This window comes from Neoarius graeffei, chromosome 3 (assembly GCF_027579695.1).
Source record: "Neoarius graeffei isolate fNeoGra1 chromosome 3, fNeoGra1.pri, whole genome shotgun sequence".
Taxonomy (NCBI): Eukaryota; Metazoa; Chordata; class Actinopteri; order Siluriformes; family Ariidae; genus Neoarius; species Neoarius graeffei.
The window spans coordinates 102928497-102941210 of NC_083571.1; positions in this window are offsets into that span (position 1 = coordinate 102928497).

A 12714-nucleotide genomic window follows, 5' to 3' on the forward strand; every position below is an offset into this window, starting at 1 on the left:
AAAAAAAATATCAAATAACACAAGGGCACAGGCAAGGTACATGGGACAGAGGAACTAGCACTAGACAGCATAGCATAAAGACTCCGTGACTAGGGACTGAACTGAGGGAGTATATATACACAAAATAAATTGAACACAGGTGAAAATAATGAGGACTAAACAGGCATTCAATACAAACACAAAACACAGGAACAGTGGCGGCCTCTAGAGGCCAAAACAAACATGACACAAAAAGGAAAGAACAGCGGCCTCTAGAGGCCAAAACAGTCCCAGTCCTAACAGGACCCCCCCCCCAGGAGTGTCTCCTGACGTTCCCAGGGCGATCCGGATGGGCCAAATGGAAGTCCCGACAAAGTTCCTTATCTAATATGTCCCAAGCTGGGACCCAGCAGTGCTCCTCAGGGCCATAGCCCTCCCAGTCCACTAAATATTGGAGCACACTGCAGACCCAGTGGGAGTCAAGCAGGCGATGCACAGTGAACACAGTCTGACCCTGGAAGATGCAGGGGGGCGGGGGATTCCTAGGGGCAGGGGCATACGTGGATGACAATATGGGCCGCAACAGGGAAACATGGAATGTGGGGTTGATCCTTAGTGTTCGTGGTAACTGGAGCCGGTAGGAGACAGGGTTCACCCTGCGCACAACTTTGAAGGGGCCAGTGTAGCGAGGAGCAAGCTTGCGGTTCTCCACCCGTAGTGGAAGGTCCTTGGCGGACAGCCAAACCTGCTGCCCAGGACGGAAAATGTGGGCAGGCCTTCTATGGCGGTTGGCCTGAGTCTGGTTGGTTCTGGAGGTCTGGATGAGGGTCCTCCTGACCTTGCTCCAGGTCTTGCGACACCGTCTCACATATTGGTTGACCGAGGGCACCCCAGCGTCCTCCTCCTGGTCCGGGAACAGAGGTGGCTGGAACCCGAATTGGCACTGAAACGGCGACAGCTTGGTGGCCGATGACTGCAGGGTGTTGTGGGCGTACTCTGCCCATAGCAGCCAGGTGCTCCACGATGTCGGGTTATCCATAGCCAGGCCTCACAGGGTGGTTTCCAGGTCCTGGTTGAGCCTCTCCGTCTGGCCATTGGACTGGGGGTGGAACCCAGAGGAGAGGCTGGCAGTGGCTCCGATGAGCTTGCAAAACCCGTGCCACACTCGGGAGGAGAACTGGGGCCCCCGGTCTGAGATGATGTCCTGTGGGAGACCAAAGATTCGGAAGACATTATTAAATATAATATAATTAAATATTAATTTAGCTGTTTCCAGAGCAGAAGGGAGTTTGCACAGTGGTATGAAGCGGCAGGCCTTCGAGAATCTGTTGACTATAACCAAAATGACAGTGTTACCTTGAGAGTCTGGCAGGCCCGTGATGAAGTCGACCGCCACATGGGACCAGGGACGCCGGGGAATAGGCAGAGGATGCAGGAGACCCTGAGACACTGTCGAGGATTCTTGGTTCTGGTGCAGATATCACAGGACAGGACAAATGACCTCACTTCCTTCTCCATGTTCGGCCACCAGAAGCGTCTTTTCAAGAAGTCCAGGGTCCTCCGAGCTCCCGAGTGGGCAGTGAGAGGGGAAGAGTGACCCCACTGGAGAACCTTGGCCCGGGCTTGATGAGGAACGTACAGGAGGCCCAGTGGCCCCGTCCCAGGACCAGGGTCCTGGCGCTGAGCTTGTCGGACGGCCTCCTCAACACCCCAGCGGACAGGGGCCACAATCCGGGACACAGAGATAATAGGCCCAACTTCACTCTCCCTGTTGTTGGGCGAGAACAGCCTGGAGAGCGCGTCTGGTTTGGTGTTCTTAGAGCCCGGGCAGTATGAAAGGGTGAAACTGAATCGGCTGAAAAACAAGGCCCACCTAGCCTGTCATGGGTTCAGCCTCTTAGCCTGCTGGAGGTACTCCAGGTTCTTGTGGTCCATCCAAACCAGGAATGGATGTTGCGCTCCTTCCATCCAGTGCCTCCACTCCTCAAGGGCCAGTTTCACCGCAAGCAGTTCCCGATCCCCCACATCATACTGGGACTCTGCAGGGCTCAGGCGGTGGGAGAAGTATGCGCAGGGGTGCAGCTTACCCTCCGAGCGTTGGGACAGAACCGCGCCGACACCGCTGTCCGAGGCGTCCACCTCGACGATGAATGGTTGAGAATTGTCCGGGAGGACCAGGATGGGTGCCGTGCAGAAGCCGTGTTTGAGGTCTTTAAACACCTTTTCTGCCTGAGGAGACCAGACATAAGATCCACCAGTCCTTTTGGTGAGATCTGACATGGGTGCTGCTACAGAACTGAAGTTCCTGACGAACTTGCAGTAGAAGTTAGCGAATTCTAAGAACCGCTGAACCTCCTTAATGGACTTGGGAGTGGGCCAGTCCCAGACGGCCAGGGTCTTGGCTGGGTCCATTTGGAGTTGTCCCGTCTGTACAATAAATCCCAGGAAGGAGACCTTGGGGACATGAAATTCGCATTTCTGGGCCTTGGCAAACAGATTGTTCCGTAGTAGTCTCTGGAGGACTTGGCGGACATGGTGGCGGTGCTCCTGTAAGGTCTTGGAAAATACCAAGATATCGTCGAGGTAGACAAAAACGTACTGGTTAATCATGTCCCTCAAGACGTCGTTGATTAGGGCCTGAAAAACAGCTGGTGCGTTGGTGAGTCCGAAGGGCATCACCTGGTACTCGTAGTGCCCTGACGGGGTGTTAAAGGCAGTCTTCCACTCGTCTCCCTGTCGGATATGGATGAGGTGGTATGCGTTCTGTAGGTCCAACTTGGTGAAGACGGTGGCGCCTTGGAGCAGGTTGAATGCTGTGGACATCAGCGGAAGGGGATAGCAGTTGCGCACAGTGATCTTGTTCAGGCCCCTGTAGTCAATACATGGTCAGAGCCCCCCATCCTTCTTGCCGACAAAGAAGAAGCCGGCACCAGCAGGTGAGGTGGAGGGTCGAATGAACCCAGAGACCAGGGCGTCCTTGAGGTATTCCTCCATGGCCTTGCATTCTGGCTGAGAGAGGGAGAACAGTCTGCCCCGAGGAGGGGTAGTCCCAGGGAGCAAGTCGATGGCACAGTCGTAGGCACGGTGCGGAGGAAGAACGGCGGCTCTGCTTTTGCTAAATACCTCCTTCAAATCCCAGTACTCTGTGGGAACTTGAGATAGCTTGGTGAGATCAGGGGGCTCGGCAGGAGACACAGGAGAGCTAGAGAGCAGACAAGAGGCATGGCACACAGGGCCCCATTCCACAACCTGGCTTGTTACCCAGTCTATGCGAGGGTTGTGGCGGGTAAGCCAAGGAAGGCCTAGAATCACGGGGAACTCTGGTGAATGAATAAGATGCAGGGATATCTCTTCCTTGTGAACTTGAGACTGGAGAAAGACTGGAGAAGTAACTTGGGTGACTCTTCCATCACCTAACGCTTGGCCATCGAGGGCAGACACAGACAGTGGGACTTCAAGAGGTGCAGTCGGGACATTGATACTTTGGGTGAAGTTGGCATCCATAAAGTTTCCCGCCGCCCCGGAGTCTAACAAGGCCTGACAAGTGTGGACGGACTCACTCCAGGAGATGGCGACTCCTTGGCCAGGGAGTTCGGGAGAGAGGGTAGGCCCCGTCACAACCCTCCCTCGGCTGGATGGGGCGGTCCTTTTCCCGAGAGCTCGGGACATGATGCTCAGAAATGGCCAGGCTTGCCACAGTAGATGCAGCACTTGTCCCTCCTTCTGCGCTCCCTTTCAGCTGTGGAGAGACAAGTATGGCCAACTTGCATGGGCTCTAGACAGTCACTGGAGGAGGTAGACGGGCTCCAGGTCAAGGCAGTGAGGCCGGGGAAGCTCTGGACTTGGCGGCGCTCTCTAATCCTGTTGTCAAGACGAATAGCATGTGAGATCAGGGTTTCAAGGTCACTTGGGCATCCAATAGAGGCCAGGCCGTCTTTGATGGGGTCAGACAAACCATGGTGAAAGGCTGAACCCAGGGCAGTCTCATTCCATCCGCTGACTGCTGCGACCACCCGGAACGCGATGGCGTAGTCTGCGACCCTTCCTCCTTGCCGGATGGACATGAGCTTTCTGGCTACGTCTGTACTGATGTCCACCTGATCAGAGACATGAAGCATCTCTTCTGTAAACAGCTTGAAATCAGAGCACTCAGGTCCCTGTCTCTGCCAGATAGCTGTGGCCCAAGCTCGTGCCTTACCAGCTAACAAGGTTATCACAAAGGCGATCTTGCGGCGAGCCGTAGTGTAGGTGGTAGGCTGGAGCTCAAAGGTGAGTTGGCAATGGGTAAGGAACTCCCGGCACTCACCGTCATACCTCTGTGGTGCAGGAAGGCTGGGTTCGCAAGGTGAAGGAGGCAGCATGGCAGAAGGCACTGGAGCAGGAGCCGGATCCGGAGATGCGGGCAGAGGAGTCAGCTGTGCCAGGGTTTTCCCAATTTGCTGAAGCAGTACCTCATGGCAAGCAAGGGCCTCATGTTGGCTTGCAAGGGCTTGTCCATGGTAGCTCCGAAGTGTGTTAAAGGAGCCATAACTCCCTGAAGGTTAGCTGGGTAGACCGTTGAAGATGCCTCTGCTGAGTCAGTCATGACGGAGTCTTTCTGTTAGGGTTTTGCTGGGAATCAAACTCGGGTCACCAGTGTAGTGATCCAGCAAACCCCCACTAGGCCACCAGGGGAATGACTCAAGGGCAGAGGCGTGAGGCGAAAGTAGAGTATAAAAAAACCAGTTTATTTACACTATATACACTATATACAATCCAGGACAAAAAAACAAAAAGTATAATCCAACGCTGAGAAGACAAAGGGAAAAAATTAAAAATCCAACAATTCAAAGTCCAAAAAAAAGAAAAGGCAAAAATGCAAAACGCTCAGAAGATCCAAAAGTACAAAGTCCAAAAAAAGAAAAAAATATCAAAAAACACAAGGGCACAGGCAAGGTACATGGGACAGAGGAACTAGCACTAGACAGCATAGCATAAAGACTCCGTGACTAGGGACTGAACTGAGGGAGTATATATACACAAAATAAATTGAACACAGGTGAAAATAATGAGGACTAAACAGGCAATCAACACAAACACAAAACACAGGATCAGTGGCAGCCTCTAGAGGCAAAAACAAACATGACACGAAAAGGAAATAACAGCGGCCTCTAGAGGCCAAAACAGTCCCAGTCCTAACACACAGTTGATAATAGGGGAGGGGGACTTCAACACTGTCTTGGACACATATCTTGATAGGTACTCTATAAAGAAGCTCCCAAGAAATCCCCCATCTGAATTTCTAAACACGTTCATTAAAAATACAAACATTTTTGGACATATGGAGAATTATGAACCCCTCATGTAGGGACTACTCCCCCCCCCCCCCATCGGTCCATAATTCTTAAAACAGGATAGATTATTATTTAGTGGATACCAGGCTCATTCCCTTTACAGTACATATAAAATATCACAGCATTGTGATATCAGACCACAGTCCTCTAACCTTTTCTTTGTGTTTAGATCATATAGATAAACCACCTACTTTTTGGAGAATGAATCCACAATTCTCATCTCATCTCATTATCTCTAGCCGCTTTATCCTTCTACAGGGTCGCAGGCAAGCTGGAGCCTATCCCAGCTGACTACGGGCGAAAGGCGGGGTACACCCTGGACAAGTCGCCAGGTCATCACAGGGCTGACACATAGACACAGACAACCATTCACACTCACACCTACAGTCAATTTTAGAGTCACCAGTTAACCTAACCTGCATGTCTTTGGACTGTGGGGGAAACCGGAGCACCCGGAGGAAACCCACGCAGACACGGGGAGAACATGCAAACTCCACACAGAAAGGCCCTCGCCGGCCCCGGGGCTCGAACCCAGGACCTTCTTGCTGTGAGGCGACAGCGCTAACCACTACACCACCGTGCCGCCGAATCCACAATTACTAACCGAAAATAAATTTTGTGAATACTTAAGAGCTCAGATTTATTTATACTTTGAAACAAACAATATCCCAGAGACCTCCCCATCTATCCTTTGGGAGGCATTCAAAGTCTATGTAAGAGGTAGTGTAAGTTTGTTTGAAGCCTCGAGGAGGAAAGAAAACGGGTCAAAATTAAAAGAATTAGAGGATCAGATCAAATCACTTGATTGAGGCCTGACTGACGACCTCGAGTTTGTAGATGATGCTCGCAAGACCGCGGTCATTGACTTGGAGCTTAGCCAACTGAAGATGGACATCGTTTCATTTCAAGAGATCAGGCTGCTGGAATCTGGATCCTTGAGAGAGAAGAACTTCACCTTATTCTGGCAAGGGAAAGCAATAGAAGAGACAAAAACATGGAGTTGGCTTTGCCATCCGCAACACCTTGTTGAATTCCATCATACCACCTACTGAAGGATCAGAGAGGATCCTCTTTCTACAGCTCCACACCTCAGCTGGACCTGCGCACCTCATTAGTGCATATGCACCAACACTTATCTCTGGTGGCAAAATAAAGGATCGGTTTTATGACGACCTCAGCACTGTGGTTGAAAGAATCCCCAGAAACGAGGCCCTGTTTATCCTTGGTGACTTCAACACCAGAGTTGGCGCGGACCATGATTCCTGCCCATCTTGCCTGGGCCATTTTTGAGTCAGTAAGGCAAATGAAAACGGCTAGTGCCTGTTGGAATTCTGCTGTCACCAAAGCCTCTGTATAAAAAAACACCTTCTTCAACACCAAGCCACAACACTGGGTCTCCTGGTGTCACCCCTGCTCCAAACACTGGCATCAGCTTGACTTGATTATCACCAGACCTAGCAGCTTCTCAAACATCAGAGTGACTCACAGATACCAGAGTGCAGAGCGTGACACAGATTACTCGCTTGTAGGAAGCATGGTCAAGCTCTGGGCAAAGAAGATCCACCAGTCCAAGGAACCTGGAAGACCCCATATTGACACAGGGAAGGCTCGCATCCAGGAAAGAGTAGAGGAATTCAATCAAGCCCTACTTAACAGCCTAGAAAACCCAAGCTTGGGCAACACACCACAGAAATGGGCTCACTTTCGAGACTCCATCTGCCAAGTAGCCATGTCAGTTTTTGGAAAAAAGACAGCCAGAACTGCTGATTGGTTTGAAGCCTCCTCAGAAATCCTGATGCCCCTTATTGAAGAGAAGAGGGAAGCCGTGATCACCTACAAAAGCAACCCAATCCAGAAGAATCTGGAAAGTTTGAGATCTGCCCGAAGCAGAATGCAGTCAACAGCCAGGCAATGCAGTAATCGATATTGGCTCAACCTATGCAAGAGGGTCCAAGATGCTGCGGACATGGGCAACATCAAAGAAATGTACAATGGGATCAAGACTGCTATCGGACCAATGCAAAAGAAACGCGCCCCACTTCTTTTGCATTGGTCCGAGAGCAATCTCGGTCCTGTGCATCGCTGGGTTGAGCACTACTCTGAACTCTACTCCATAGAAAACTTCATCTCAGCTGAAGCCATGAATGCCATAGAAAGCCTTCCTGTCCTGGACAACTTGGATAGAGAACCAGATCTTGATGAACTGAACGAAGCATTGAAGGCCATTTCGTCTGGAAAAACTCCCAGAGAAGACAGCATCCCTGCAGAGATCTTGAAGTGCCTCAGCAACACTGCTCACCTAGAGCTCCTGGAGATACTGCGCCTCTGCTGGAAAGAAGGTCAGGTACCTCTGGACATGAGAGACTGCAACATTGTGACTCTCTACAAAAACAAAAGTGACTGTAGCAATTGCAAAAACTATCGTGGGATTTCTCTGCTCAGCATTGTTGGCAAGCTCTTCGCTAGAGTGGTACTGAGAAGACTCCGAGTGAGCGCAGAGAGAGTGTACCCTGAGTCGCATTGCAGATTCAGAGCCAAGAGGTCCACCATCGACATGGTCTTCTCCATTCGACAACTACAGAAGAAGTGTAGAGAGCAACAAAAACTGCTCTTTATTGCCTTCATCGATCTTACCAAGGCCTTCGACCTTGTCAGCCAGGATGGTCTTTTCCAGATCCTGGAGAAGATTGGATGCCCACCCAAACTCCACAGCATCATCAAGTCATTTCACACCAACACAAAAGGCACAGTCGTCTTTGATGGCTCAACCTCAGAACCCTTCACCATCTGTAGCAGCGTGAAACAGGGGTGCATGCTGGCTCCAACTCTCTTTGGCATATTTTTCTCATTGCTTCTCAAGCATGCTTTTGGCTCTTCAACTGATGGCGTGTACTTAAGAACACGGTCAGATGGGAACTTGTTTTCCCTTTCCCATCTGAAGACCTAGAGTCATGCAAAGGTGCCTCCGAGACTTTCTCTTTGCCGACGATGCTGCCATAACCACTCACTCAGCCCTCAAACTCCAGAGGATGATGAACTTCTTCAGCGAAGCCTGTGAGCAATATGGACTCACCATTACCACCAAGAAAACACAAGTCATGGGACAAGGTGCAGATGCAACACTGAACATCAGCATTGGAGACTATGCACTTGAAGTAGTCAATGAGTTCACTTACCTGGGGTCAATGATAGCTGACAACCTATCCCTGGAGAACGAACTGAACTGTCAAATTGGCAAAGCAGCTACCACCATGTCTCGCCTGAACAAGAGAGCCTGGACAAACAGAAAGCTGATGGAGAAGACCAAGGTGCAGGTCTACAGGGCATGCGTGGTGAGTACTCTCCTATACCCAAGTGAGATGTGGACCCTAAAAGCAGCCCAAGAAAAGCGACTAAACACCTTCCACGTGCGCTGCCTTCGAAGGATCCTCAAGATCACCTGGAGGGACAAAGTCAGCAACCAAGCGGTTCTTGAGAGGGCAGGAATCTCCAGCATGTACTGCCTCTAGAAGCAGCGAAGGATGAGATGGCTTGGTCATCTGGTTCGCATGGACGATGGGCGCATCCCAAAGGACCTCCTCTATGGAGAACTGATAAGCAGCAAACGCCTAACAGGCAGACCAAAGCTGCATTACAAGGACATCTGCAAGCGTGATCTCAAAGCCCTCAGGTTTAAGTTCTAGTCATGGGAGACCCTCGCCCTCGACAGAACTGCTTTGGAAGCACCACGTCAGACAAGGCCTTCGAGAGCATGAAGAAACCCTGGCACATCAGTCTGCTGAAAGTAGACAGAGGAGAAGGATACAGCAGCAGCAGCCCAAAAGGAGCAGTCTAACAACAACCAACAATCATGTCTGCCCAACCTGTGGGCGAGACTGTACCTCGAGAATCGGCCTCTACAGTCACAGCCGACATTGTACCACCCAAAGCACGATACCATAGTCGACATGACTGATGGATGCCAACAATTTTGTTTGAAGCCTCGAGGAGGAAAGAAAACAGGTCAAAATTAAAAGAATTAGAGGATCAGATCAAATCACTTGATAAACAAAGTGCCCAATCACCCTCCATTGTCTTACATCAGTGATTCTCAACCGGGGGTCCGCGGACCCCTAGTGGTCCGTGGTGTAATTGCAAGGGGTCCGTGAAAATAAAATATCTTTAAAAAAAATAAACATTTTGTTCAAATGTGACTGAGACCTTTATCTAGCTAAACTACAGAGTTGTCTAATATATAAAATATAAGATATATAAAATATTTGCAGGAAGCTGATGTGGTAAAACTCATTAACTTGCAAGGTTCCGGTTGGCGCTCAAAATTAAGCTAATGTTACAAACCTCACTACACCACACCCAAGTGACACAAAAACAGAAGTGAGGATGCTTTGCTTTGATAACACACACACACACACACACACACACACACACACACACCATCTGCCTCTACAGATAAAACCAAGACTTAATTACATAATTATTATATTATATTATTGCTTAATTATATATTATATTCATTGAGCTTTCATACTTATGTTTGTTTTTGATCTTGAAGAGTGCATGAAAAATCTGTTTCATTACATTCATATTTCTGAAAGCGACTATATAAAAGTTCTGTTTTGTTACATAATGTTCAGAAGATGAAATCTGTTTCATTACATTCATATTTCTGAAAGCTACTATATAAAAGTTCTGTTTTGTTACATAATGTTCAGAAGATGCTGCATAAAATTTATGCAGATAGGATATTTATGCCATAAATATCCTGTTTTGTTACATATTTCTGGAAACTATGCTGTTGTGTTGTGAATAGAGTGAATAAATGCCATAATGCAATTTAAAATGCAGTTTCTGCTGTTTCTATCAAATTGCACCCTAGCCTCCAGATCGGGTGGGAGTAGCCTGGGCCCGCCCATCCTAAGTGTGACGCAACACGAGGGCCTCGCAGAGCTTTGAAGTCGCGTTAGCCAGACTAGGGGGGGGGGTCAGGGTCGATCAAAAATATGCAGGGGGTCCAGGACCCCAAAAAGGTTGAGAACCACTGCCCTAGAAAATGTGCATGAAATCGCTCGCTTCGCACAGTCAAGCAGACAGAAGAAGTCCATATACGCATGTGCAGGTTTACCTTTCAGCATCGTCTTCTTCTTCTTCTCTTGGGTTTTATGTCAGCTGGCATCCAGTATTGCATTACTGCCATCTACAGGTTTACCTTTGACCATGTACTGACAGTTACATCATTCCGTCGCGAAACGAACAGCTGATCACACCAAAGTGCTCGCTGACCGCCGATATTTATGTTTGGTCCTACGTTTCCTTTCCTTCACAATGTAACGTCTTTTCTTCTCACTTTCCATTACTGTAGTCGGTCTTCCACATTTCATTTGCATCCTCCATTTTTCTTTCCTGTTTCAAATTTGTATCCCACAGTGCTTTGCGCGAACGGGGAACGCCCATCACGTGATGCATGATGTAGTTATCTTGAATTGGGTCATGGTGACACAAGAAATAATAGTGAAGAATTTAGGGCCACATGGTCCTAAATTCATTAATTGTTTTATTTAAAAAATAAAAATAAATAAAATAAATTGGAAGTCTGTGATTCGAATTCAGTAGCTTTCAGGCCACTAAACAAAAATAACTGGGTGTCAGGGAGAATTCTTTTTATGACCTGAACCTGAAAAATCTGAAAGTCAGTCTAGCTTTAAATTTTGGAATGGACAACACACTAAAAGATAAAGATCTGAGCCTGTGAATGGGAGAGTAGGGTTGAATTAATTCCATTAGATATTGAGGAGTGCTGCCATGGAGTGCTTTAAATGTAAACAGAATAATTTTTGAAGAAGAAGGAGCCTTTATTTGTCACATATACATTAATTCTTTCTCTCCGTTTAACCCATTTGAAGCAGTGAACACTGAAGGGCCTTTTCCACTACCCTTTTTCAGCTCACTTCAGCCCAACACGGCTCGTGTTTCGACTACCTCAGAGCAGCACGACTGAGCTCACTTCAGCCTTACTCAGCACCCAAAACTCGCACGGTTTTGGAGTGGGGCTGAAGTGAGCCCAACAGAGCCGAGTGGGGCTAGGGGCGTGAGGAGACACTCCCCTGTGCACTGATTGGTGAGGAGGACTGTCCTCACATGCCCACACACGCCCCGCGAGCACGCTGGGATCTGTAAACCCGGAAGAAGAAGAAGAAGAAGAAGAAGAAGGCGCCTTATGCGCCTCGCCTCATCTATATGCTCTTGCCAGTATCTGTTGGCGTTGTCGGTGACAACAAGCCACAGCACCAAGACCAGCAATGCTAATGACTCCATGTCCTCCATGTTTACTGTTTACTATCCGGGTCGTGAGACTACCGCTTAAAAGGTCACTGATGTCACTGTTTGCGCCACCTAACGACATCACGTGACGTCCACCCACTCTCGCTAACTCCACCCAATGTGTCCACCCACTTCCAGCCAGCACGGTTCAGCGCGGTTGTAGTTGAAATGCAACCCCAACAGCCCCACTCAGCTCGACTCAGCCCAACTCAGCACCGCACGGCTCAGCCCAACTCAGCCGCGTTGGTAGTGGAAAAGCCCCAATACATACCCAGTGTAGTGAGCAGCTGTGCTACAGCACTCAGGGAGCAGTTAGGGGTTTGGTGTCTTGCTCAAGGGCACCACAGCCATGGATGTAGTAGATTAAAGTGCTGTTCATTTATTCCTGTTGCTGGTCCTGAAAATCAAACTAGAACCTTTTGGTCCCAAAGCTGCTTCTCTAACCTTTAGGCTGTAGCATGCTCCCGGGCATAAATTTTAAATCTTTTAGATGCCCAGTCTGGGTGAACTTGCCCCCACCATAGCCTTTCATTACTATTCTCGGCTGACAGGAATAGAAGCCGATGGCGTTTTCAGCTTTGGTATGCTCATTCACCCTGAGGATCGCCATGGGTGTAAAAGTGTGGTAATTTGAATTGATGATTGCATGGTTTGAATTATGAATTCATCTTTGTGGGGGTCTCCAAAAAAAAGAGAAATGGGTAGTGGATGCGGCAAGTAAGTATATAAATAAAAATAGCCTAACAGGTGCACTCTCCGTCAGTGAGAGACTATGTGGTTTGTTAGACTATACTTACAGACACACAGTGGTCTTTATTTATTTTATTTATTTTTTATTTTTTGTTGAGCATATTGTTTTTGCTATTTCGTATAGCCTACACCTTAAACAGAGAGAGAATGCATTCGACTAGTACTGAAACATGTCAGGGCTGACCACAGTGTCAGCACCAGTAGTGGCCTTTTTTTTCGGTGGAATAGTAACCAGTAGTCTCTAACTTATTGATCTTTTTCTTGAAAACTTAACTAATGAATGAAACCAAGTTCAAGTGGTTCTTTTGAAAGGATTAACGTGTTTCTGTTAATG